General features: G+C 47.8%; 1 protein-coding gene across 4 annotated transcripts in view; it reads left to right on the top strand.

Annotated features, from left to right (window-relative positions):
• The window catches only part of dennd5a (DENN/MADD domain containing 5A), a 496539-nt gene that overhangs the window by 452023 nt on the left and 32672 nt on the right, over positions 1-11844 (top strand). The gene's annotated exons all lie outside the window — the stretch shown is intronic.

Raw genomic sequence — 11844 nt, 5'->3', positions numbered from 1 at the left:
GACTATCCACTCTGTCTATGCCCCTCATAATTTTGTAGACCTCTATCAGGTCGCCCCTCAACCTCCTTAAGTAATTAAGTTTTCACATGGTGGCATTGTTTCAATTGACAGCCATGCAGATGGTGATTTTGAAATATACAAGAACATAGGACAGGAGTAGACCATTCAGCCGGTCAAGCCATTCGATACGATCATGGCTGATAGGACACTTCAATGCTATTTACACCCACTACCTTTTTATTTTTCTATTTGTTCATGAGAAGTGAGCATCACAGGCTGTGCCAGCATTTATTGCCCCAATCCTAATTGCCCTTGAGGTGGCAGTTAAGAGTCAACCACATTGCTGTGGGTCTGGAGTCACGTGTAGGCCAGACCAGGTAAGGAAGAAGATTTCCTTCCCTAAAGGACATTAATGAACTAGACTTTTTTTATGACAATTGACAATGGTTGGTTTCATGGTCATCATTAGACTTATTTTAATTCCAGATTTTTTGTTGAATTCAAATTTCACTCTGCAGTGGAAGGATTTGAACCTGGGTCCGCAGAGCATTACTCTGACTTTCTGGTTTACTAGGCCAGTGACAATACCACTACACCACCGCCTCCCCTTTACGCTATTTTTAATCAGAAATCTATCAATCCCTGCTTTAAACATACACAATGGCTGAGCTTCCATTAATAATAATCTTTATTGTCACAAATAGGTTTACATTAACACTGCAAAGAAGTTACTATGAAAAGTCCCTAGTCGCCACATTCCGGCGCCTGTTCGGGCTAGAGAATTTGAAAGATTCACAAACCTCTGTCAAGAAATCTCTCCTCATCTCGGTCCAAAATGGCATCCGCCTTATTTTGAAATTGTGCCCCCTGGCTCTAGACTCCCCAACCAAGGGAAACATCTTACCTGCATCTACTCTGTCAATTCCTTTAAGTATTTTGTAGGATTCAATGAGATCACCACCATAAAACAGTCCCGCCATCCCCAGAACAAGTCTGGTGAACCTTCGTTGCATTCCCTCTGTGGCAATAATATCCTTTTTAAGGTAAGGGGACTGTTAGCACTGTTGCTTCCCAGCGGCAGGCTCCCGGGTTCGATTCCCGCTTGGGTCACTGTCTGTGCGGAGTCTACACGTTCTTCCCGTGTCTACGTGGGTTTCCTCCGGGTCCTCCGGTTTTCTTACAAAAGTCCCGAAAGACGTGCCTGTAAGATGAATTGGACATTCTGAATTCTCCCTCAGTGTACCCGAACAGGCGCCGGGATGTGGCGACTAGGGAATTTTCACAGTAACTTCATTGCAGTGTTAATGTAAGCCTACTTGTGACAATAATGAAGATTATTATTATTTTTATGATTATAACCCACACAATGTTAGACGTTTTAGTTGCTGTGATATGAAGAGTCTAAAGTTCTGCTCCTTTTTCACAAACACACATTTATTTCATTCCAACAGTTTTTGCACAAAACTCTAACTCTACATCACCTGACAGAGGCCACCTGAAGTCCCTTTACATATCAGTGTCAATTAATGGACACTTAACATAAATGAGACAACTAATTGCAATGTCTCTTAACCCATTACTTAACAGTCTCCCCTTCCTTGGAGAAAAAATAATAATTAGGTGAAAACAAAATTTAAAGAAACTCAAAAACACACACATGATTTCCCCCCCCCTTTTTTTTTTTTTGTTTGGACAAGATAGAAAAAAAAAAAACAGTCACAGAAACAAGCGCCCTTCATTAACAATACCCAAAAGTTTCTGTGAACTCGCCCCTCTTTTCGTAAAACAGTCTGACAGTTGATTGCTCCTGTCGACCCATTTAATTTTTGTTATTTCCCCTCTGTCCAACATCTGCTTCAAACTTACGATGTCTATCCGTAACCTCTTTTCATTGACACTTTTTGTAGAGTGCACATTTTCCCACAGGGATTTATTGTCAATGTGACAGTCAATAGGTATATTACCCAAATCCCCTAATCCCCAAATTTCCGTCAATATCATACTTATATAAAAGGCCATATCCACCGCCTCTACAAGGCTTAACATCTCAGCAGCCAAAGTGCTTTTTACCACTCTCCTTATTTTCTTTGTTTCCCACACAAGCGGGCAACATTTACCATTGTTCCCCAAAAGGAAAATTATAAAACCTCCTGCGCTTGAAACCCCATCACATAAATTTGCGTAGGACGCATGTGAGTTTCAAGTGCCTACGGTCACCTAAAACCGGGAACTTCAAAACACACTCCTGCATTTTCAGTTTGGCCAACGCTTTATTTGCTCTGATTATGTATTCCACTTTGGGATCATTCACTTTTGTACTCAACTCTAAGACATCAAAACTCGCGTCCGGTCTAGTCTGTCTACCTAACCAGTTCAGTTGCCCAATTAAACTTCGCAGTTGCTCTTTTTCTATCTTTGAAACCATTGCGTCTTTTTGTGAAACTCGGCCACGACTAATTGATATTAGGCTGATGCTTTCCAAATAAGATTGCTGACGTAAAGTTGCCCCTAACTTAGTCTGTCCAATTTCCAATCCAATATATTTAAATGCACCGGAAGCCTAACTTCCAACCCTGAATTCTTTCCTCAAACCAGAGATTACAATAGCTTCAAAATCACTAGTCCCACGCCACAAAAAATCATCGACATGCATCATAAAAATGCCAGAAAGATTTCCTTTATAGTGCCAATAAAACATTGCAGGATCTGCTTTCAACTGGCAACAGCCTAACTTTAACAAAACTGACCTTACCGAAAAATGCCAAACTCTAGATGCATCATTTAATCCATATACACATTTGTTCAACTTCCAGAGTACCCCTTCTGTGTTAGCTGCTTCTTTAGGAAGACGGAGAAAAATGTCTCTCTGGAGCTGATGCCCCTGTAAAAAGGCAGCTTTTATATCTATAGATTTGCATTCCATGCCTTTGTGGCTAATAGAGCGAAGAAGATCTTTAAAATAACCTTTCCTGCAGTAGGTGAATCTACCCTTAAATCCTGATCTTCTAAGTTTTCTTCAAATCCCCTTGCCACGAGCCTGGCCTTTGCCTTATAGGTTCCATCCGGAAGAACCTTTTCCGTGCAAATCCATCTGTGGGATAGAGCTCTTTGTCCCCTATCCGGTACTTCCGTGTATACCCCAAATTCACTCCAACTATGCAATTCTTGCTGTTTAGCTTCTTTGATAACTTTTTCATCTAATTTATTTGAAGCCGCCAAAATCTCACATGCATGTGGGCTTCTACTCCTATTAGTATTCGTAATCTTACTCATGTTCCGAGATCTTGATAAACTACATCCCCTCTCCTGCCTGGTATCTTGTTCTATACTGCTACTGCTTGATCTTTCCCTTCTGCTGTGGGATGTCCTTTCAATAGTTCTCGGCCTTTTCCTGCGGACCTATTCACTATCCGATGTACTATCTGAACTCCATTTTTGAACTTCATTTTCCCAATCCATTGTCTTGACTCCTTCCCCTGAATGCTGTACATTCAACCAATGTTTATACTTTCCAGTGGCCTTCCCTGCTCTACTAATAACAGTTGCATCTTTCCATTGACTAGACCCTTCAGGCAAGTATGTCACTTTTGTACCAACTTTTGGCAGTTGCCCTTTCGGAAAAATGGCCTGTTCTAATTCATCAGGAGTGTTGTGTTCCTCCACAGAAACCCTGTCTATATCAGTTAATTGGTCCTCATAGTTCTGTAACCAGATGACTCTGGTTCCTCGTCATGTCTGTCTGCTCTGTCTAAATTTGAAAATTTGTAATCTGTACCCATTATCCTTGATGAATGTACCCTAACAGTTTGATTACCATGTTGCAAAATAATTGTTTTGCCATCTATGCCTATGATCTTCCCTGGGCCTTTCCATTCATTAGAATTGTCTCTCTTATAGTATACCATGCCTCCTTGCTGAAAAACAGCATCTGATGGCCGTACATTATGTCTTAAAGCTCTGCCAATGCTTTCAGAGACTTCTGCTTCCAAAAAAGCTTTTCTACTGCTTTGTAATGCATTTAAATGTTCAGCAAAACCAGAGCTAATTGTAGTCCCCTCCCAAGCTGGAGGCTGGTCATTCAAAATGGATGGAATTTTAGGATTTCTACCAAACACTAATTGATAAGGACTATAGCCCCCAACCATCTGCAATGAATCCTTTGCATGTACTGCCCATGTTAAAGCTGAATTTAGCCTGCAATTTGGTCGATCTGCCAAAATTTTCTGAAGCATGTCATCGATGACAGCATGATTTCTTTCACAGACACCATTACTAAATGGGCTTTCTGCAGCCGTATTCATAACTCTGATATTCATGTTTTCACACATATCCCTAAACTCATCATTAGCAAACTCTCCCCCATTGTCCGTAAGGAATTTTGCCGGTGGACCCATTCCTGTCCCTATCCATTTTTCCACGATTTGATCCAGAATTACTCTCTTTTCTTTACTTCGTACAATCGTTGATTGACTAAATCTGGTTGCTAAATCTACAAAATGTTAAATAAATATATTATTTGCTTTATCCCAAATCTTAAGGTCCATGGCCACAATGTTGTTAAAATCCCTGGCCAAAGGTAGGGTTACTATCGGTCGTGCTGGTGTCCTTTTGTACTTCCTACAAACTTCATAGTGGTCACTAGCCTGTTCTATCAGTTTAGTGTGGTCGTCATCCCTTACCCCTGCATCCTTTAATAAAATGTTCAGCCTCTGAGGAGACGGATGTGCAAATTGCCTATGCAGTTCTAATACCACAAGCTTTTTATCAGCTAAAGTCCCATTTTCAACTGCCATTAACACATCCTTAACCACTCTACTTGAAAAATTATTTGTCAGTAATGGAATACAATAGTGTCCCAACTGTGTAAATTGTAAGTCCACCATCTTTCCAAAAACCGTTGCCTTATCCTGTTCCATATCCAGTTTCATGTGTGCTTTCTTCATCGACGGTCTGCTCAGAAGCAAAGGTATCTCACTTGATACAACATCCATGCTAATGAAATGATTCACTCCGGCAATATTGCAAGAGATCACCACTCTTTTCAGCGACTTCAGAGTATTATCATTCCCAAACCTGAAACTTGTAGAACTTTCAAATTCCTTAACCTTGTTACGATTTTCAGCATTCAAAGAGTCCAGGTAACATTTTAACCAGTCAATTCCACACACAGTAGATGTGCAGCCACTGTCCAATACAGCACAGTTGAAGGATTCTGCAACCAACACCCTCATTACCGGCGTAAAACTGCTTGTCAATAGGACAATGCCTTCTTTCGAGTCACTATCTTTTTCCTCTTCTGACTCTTCCGTGTCATGTGTCACTTCAAACACTCTATCATAACGGGTTGGACAGTTGAAAGCATGATGGTATTGAGAGTCACATCGAAAACATCGACTTATCAACCCCGTGCATTTCTGGGGTTCATCTTCCTATTGTTGGTTCTAACTGGGTTTCTGTCTTCATAATTTCCTTGTCTCGGTCTCCTTCTACAGTCTTGAGCCCTGTTCGTAGCCATACGATTTTGCCATCCTGTTAGTAGTGTATCTTCCATATTCTGCCTTATTGCAGGCTGACCTATTTGGGTCATCAGAGCCATCGGAATCGAATGTTTCCCCAGAAACTTTTGTAAAGCTTTTGTCATCTGTTCGAATAAGGTATCCTTATCAGTAAACTGAACTCCTGTCAAAACCAGGAGCCTATCCATGTTGCTCACTCTAGCACAGTCAAGTAATTTAAAGGCCAACACAGACTGTGGAAATTCCAGGTTGTGTTCCTCCACTGACCCCAGATTCTCAGGGTTGCCACCACTATGGGGCTGGTGGAGTACTTCGCCGGCGGGAATGGCAGAGATGCCATTATCAATGCCCCCAGACTGGTGCCCCTACATGAAGCTGCCTCCATCCGTCCCCAAACCGACCCCCCCCACCCAAAATTTTTTTTAAATTAAGGTTTTGCAAAGTTTTTCATAATAAATAGTAATAATCCTGACACAGCAAAATAGAGTGAACATTAACATAGTGCAAAAAGAGAATATACAATAGCAATTGACTAGACGTGACCCCACGCGCCTCAGTCTTCCCACACCCTCCCAAAGGAGCACTCACCCCCACTCCCCTACGGGTCGCTGCTGCTGCTAACGTTTTAATTTTCCCTGAGAAGCCATCGGATGGTATTATGCCCCCGCTCAACAGCAGCAGCTCTGTACACTTGGCAAAATTATTTACACACATAAGTAGGCATCTGTTCATGGTGTTGTCGTCCCTTGCTTCTCCCAGACGGAGTTCGCTGCCGTTGTCGTCTCGTTCCGCTTCTGCGCACTTCCACTTCTGCGGCCCTCCCATCTTCCTTGTTTTCGCTGTTCCTGTGGACGTTAAGTTTGTTAACGGTGCCCTGCCTCTCCCCTCCCCCTCCCTGGCTCTCCTCTATTGTTTCGTCTCTTCCCTCTATCGCCGCTCCTGCCTCTCTTTCCCCCCCCCCCCCCCCCCGCCCCCCTGTGGCTCGCCTTTCCTTCCTTTTAGATTTAGCTTTCCCCCCCCACCCCCACCCGGTCTGTCTCTCCCTCTCATGCTTTGGCTACTCTCCCCTGTTTCTTGGCTACCTGGCTATTCTTCTGCTTGTTTGTTGGCCACAAACCGGTCTCGGAACAGTTGGGTGAATGGCTCCCACGTTCTGTGGAAGCCGTCGTCTGACCCTCGGATGGCGAATTTGATTTTCTCCATTTGGAGAGATTCCGAGAGGTCAGACAGCCAGTCTGCAGCTTTGGGTGGTGCTGCTGACCGCCAGCCAAACAGGATTCTACGGCGGGCGATCAGGGAGGCAAAGGCAAGGGCATCCACCCTCCTCCCCAGGAATAGATCTGGCTGGTCTGAAACCCCGATGACAGCCACTTTCGGGCATGGCTCCACCCTCACCCCCACCACCTTGGACATTGCCTCGAAGAAGGCTGTCCAGTACTCCACAAGTCTGGGGCAGGACCAGAACATGTGGGCGTGGTTGGCTGGGCCTCCTTGGCACCACTCACATCTGTCCTCCACCTCCGGGAAGAACCTACTCATACGGGTTCTTGTTAAGTGGGCTCTATGTACCACTTTTAGTTGCATCAGGCTGAGCCTTGCGCACGTGGAGGTGGAGTTGACCCTATGCAGTGCTTCGCTCCAGAGTCCCCACCCTATTTCGAACCCCAGGTCCTCCTCCCACTTCATTCTTGTTGCGTCCAATATGGTGTCGGCCCCTTCTACCAGTCGGTCATACATGTCACTACAGTTTCCTTTATCTAGCATGCTTGCGTCCAGTAACTCTTCCAATAGTGTCTGTCTTGATAGTTGTGGGTATGTCCCTGTCTCCTTTCGTAGGAAGTCTTTTAGTTGCAGGTACCTTAGCTCGTTCCCCCTGGCTAACTGGAATTTCTGTCAGTTCACCCAGTGTTGCGATCCTGCCGTCCGTGTATAGGTCCCTGACTGTCAGTGTCCTTCTGTTCTGTCCCCACCTTTTGAAGGTGGCGTCAGTCAGCGCTGGCATGAACCTATGGTTGTTGCACCTGGGAGCTTTACCCGACATTCTGGTCAGGCCAAATTGTTGCCGAAGTTGGTTCCAGGACTGGAGGGTGGCTATTCCTACCGGGCTGCTGGAGTGTTTTTTGGGTGGGGATGGGGATGGGAGCGCCACCTTGGCGAGGGCCTGGAGGGAGGTCCCCATGCAGGAGGCCTCTTCCGCGCGCATCCACTCGGCTTCTGGTTCCTTGATCCATCCCCGTATTCGCTCGGCCGTCGCCGCCCAGTGGTAAAGTTGTAGGTTTGGAAGGGCAAGCCCCCCCCCTGGATTTTGTTTTTTGTAAGACCTTCTTTGGGATCCTAGCATTCTTAACCCCCCCCCCCACTCCCATACGAACGCCATGATTAGTTTGTCTAGTGATTTGAAAAAGGCCTTGGGGATGTAGATCAGCCCAGGATAATTTTATTAACCCTCTTAAAAAAGGACCGCGGGATGAAAATTGGGAGACACTGAAATACGAACAGAAATCTCGGTCGGACCGTCGTTTTGACTGTCTGCACACTCCCAGCTAACGACAGCGGGAGCGCATTCCACCTCTGGAACCCGCCCCATATCTGTTCAACCCAACCGGTACAAGTTCAACTTGTGTAACCGGACCCCGTCGCGCCACTTGTATCCCTAACTACCTGAAACTGTCCGATACTAACCTAAACGGCTGCTCCCTCAGACGACCCTCCTGACCCCTCGCCTGGACTACAAACATCTCACTCTTTGTCATATTCAGTTTATACCCCGAAAACCGGCCAACTTCCCCCCAAATTGCCATAATTTCACCCATCCCTGCTCCTGGATCCGATACGTATAAGAGCAGGTCGTCCGCGTACGGCGAGACTCTATGTTCCACACACCCACGAACCAGCCCCTTGAAGCTCTCAGAGCAATTGCCAGCGGCTCTATAGCTAATGCAAACAACAGTGGCGAGAGCGGGCACCCCTGTATTGTCTCCCGGCACAGTCTAAAATGGTCCGAGGTCATCCTATTCATCCTTACACTAGCCTCCGGGGCCTGGTACAACAGCCTGACACAGTCGATAAAGCCCTTACCGAACCCAAATCGTCCCAGCACCTCCCATAGATAGTCCCAATCCACCCGGTCAAACGCCTTTTCCGCATCCATTGCCACAACTACCTCAACCTCTCTACTCTCCGGGGGCATCATGATTACATTGAGCAGCCTTCTTATTTTGGCCACCAACTGCCTGCTCTTGACGAACCCAGTTTGATCCTCCATACTCACATCCGGCACACACTCCTCAATCCTGGCAGCCAAACTTTTGGCCAGCAACTTGGCATCCACATTAAGCAGGGAGATTGGCCTATATGACCCGCATAGCTCCGGGTTCTTGTCCCGCTTCAATATCAACAAAATAGTGGCCTGCAACATCGTTGGGGGCAGCACCCCTCTGTCCCTTACCTTATTGAAAACCTTGACCAGCAACGGCCCTAAAATCCCCAAGAACTTTTTATAGAACTCCACCGGGTACCCCACCGGCCCCGGGGCTTTACCCGATTATTTATTCGGCCCTAACCGGGGCCCCCGGCCCATCTACCAACTCCCTACCCACCCTTGGGAAGGTCAGTCCGTCTAAAAAGCGTCTCATCACCTCCGGCCCCGCGGGGGGTTCCGAGCAACAGAGCGTACTGTAAAAGTCCCTGAACACCCTGTTTAGCTCTGCCAACTTCCCTACCAAGTTCCCATCTCCATCAACCACCCTCTCTATTTCCCTGGCCACCTCCCTCTTCCTAAGCTGCTGTGCAAGCATTCTGCTGGCCTTCACCTCATGTTTGCAAAACGCACCCCTCACCTTTCTAAGCTGCTCCACTGCCTTTCCTGTGGACAACACCCCGAACTCAGCCTGCAGCCTCCGACGTTCCCTTAAGAGCACCACCCCCGGGGTCACCGTGTACCTCCTGTCTATCTGTAAATATATTTATTAAAGTTTTTTAACACAATTTTTCTCCCTTACAAACAATAACCCCCCCCCCCAACAACAAAAAACAAGAAATCGTGCAGAGCAAGATATATACATGGCAAAATGATATATTTACACAGCTTTGTACACTGGCCCTCACCCGTACGTGCCAGTTTCCCCAACCCTTCATGTTATCTCTTGCTCATCCATCCTCCCAGGCAGTCACCCCCCTCCCAGGACGTTCCCCCCCCCCCCCCCACCCCCAAGGCTGCTGCTGACCGACCTTCCTTTAACGCTCCGCGAGATAGTCTAGGAACGGTTGCCACCGCCTGTAGAACCCCTGCGCAGACCCTCTCAAGGCGAACTTAATCCTCTCCAACTTTATGAACCCAGCCATATCATTTATCCAGGCCTCCAGGCTGGGGGGCTTCGCCTCCTTCCACATTAGCAAGATCCTTCGCCGGGCTTCTAGGGATGCAAAGGCCAGAATGCCAGCCTCTTTCGCCTACTGCACTCCCGGTTCGTCCACTACTCCAAATATTGCTAGCCCCCAGCTTGGCTTGATCCGGACTTTCACCACCTGAGATATTGCTCCCGCCACTCCTCTCCAGTACCCCTCCAGTGCCGTGCATGACCAAAACATATGGACATGGTTCGCCGGGCTCCCTGAGCACCTTCCACATCTGTCCTCCACCCCGAAGAACCTACTCAACCTCGCCCCCGTCAAGTGCGCTCTGTGGACCACCTTAAATTGTATCAGGCTGAGCCTGGCACACGAGGAGGAGGAATTAACCCTACCTAGGGCATCAGCCCACAGACCTTCCTCGATCTCCTCCCCCAGCTCCTCCTCCCATTTACCCTTCAACTCTTCTACCAGTGCTTTCCCCTCTTCTTTCAACTCCTGGTGTTTTTCCGACACCTTGCCCTCCCCGACCCATACACCCAAGATCATCCTATCTTGAACTTCTTGTGCCGGGAACGTCCCGTTGATGAACAGGTCCCCCATTCTTCCAATCCCCGCCCGATGCCAGCTCTGGAACCCCCCCCCGCCCGGTCCATCTTCCCCGGGACAAACCGGTGGTTACCCCTGATCGGGGACCACACCGATGCTCCCATTGCACCCCGGTGCCATCTCCACTGGTCCCAGATCCTTAGCGTTGCCGCCACCACCGGGCTCGTGGTATACTTTGTCGGCGAGAGTGGCAGCGGTGCCGTCACCAACGCCCCCAGGCTCGTTCCTTTACAGGACGCCATCTCTATCCTCTTCCATGCTGCCTCCTCTCCCTCCATAACCCACTTGCGGATCATCGCCACATTTGCTGCCCAGTAGTAGCTCCCCAGGTTTGGCAGCGCCAACCCTCCTCGGTCCCTACTGCGTTCCAGGAACCCTCTCCTTACTCTCGGGGTCTTATTCGCCCACACAAACCCCATAATACTCCTGCCTACTCTCTTAAAAAAGGCCTTAGTGATCACGATGGGAAGGCACTGAAACACAAAAAGAAACCTCGGAAGGACCACCATTTTGACCGACTGCACTCTACCCGCCAGCGAGAGCGGTAACATGTCCCATCTTTTGAAATCCTCCTCCATTTGCTCCACCAACCTCGTCAGATTCAGTTTATGTAGGGTCCCCCAACTCCTGGCTATCTGGATGCCCAGATACCGAAATCTCCCCTCCGCCCTCCTCAGTGGTAGGCCCCCTATCCCTCTTTCTTGGTCCCCCGCCTGTAATACAAAGAACTCACTCTTCCCTACATTGAGCTTAAAGCCCGAAAAATCCCCAAACTCCCTTAGAGTCAGCATGACCTCCACCATCCCCTCCATTGGATCCGCCACGTACAGCAACAGGTCATCCGCATATAGCGACACCCGACGCTCTTCTCCCCCTCGGACCACCATTTATTAGACTCCCTCAATGACATGGCCAATGGTTCGATCGCCAATGCGAACAACAGGGGGGACAGTGCACCCCTGCCTCGTCCCTCGGTACAGTCGAAAGTACTCCGACCTCCGCCGGTTCGTCACTACACTCGCCATCGGGGCTCTGTAAAGGAGCTTAACCCAATTGATAAACCCTACCTCGAACCCAAATCTACGCAGCACCTCCTAGAGGTACTCCCACTCTACTCGGTCAAAGGCCTTCTCCGCGTCCATAGCTGCCACGATCTCCGCCTCTCCCTCCTCCGATGGCATCATTATCACGTTTAAGAGCCGCCACACATTGGTGTTTAGTTGCCTGCCCTTTACAAATCCCATCTGGTCCCCGTGGATTACCCCCGGGATACAGTCCTCGATCCTCGTGGCCAGCACTTTTGCCAGCAACTTTGCATCCACATTGAGGAGCGAGATCGGCCTGTACGGTTCACATTGCAGTGGGTCCT

This window comes from Scyliorhinus torazame, chromosome 10 (assembly GCF_047496885.1).
Source record: "Scyliorhinus torazame isolate Kashiwa2021f chromosome 10, sScyTor2.1, whole genome shotgun sequence".
NCBI lineage: Eukaryota > Metazoa > Chordata > Chondrichthyes > Carcharhiniformes > Scyliorhinidae > Scyliorhinus > Scyliorhinus torazame.
The sequence above is the reverse complement of the archived record's forward strand: the minus strand, read 5'-3'. Positions and strand labels throughout refer to the sequence as shown.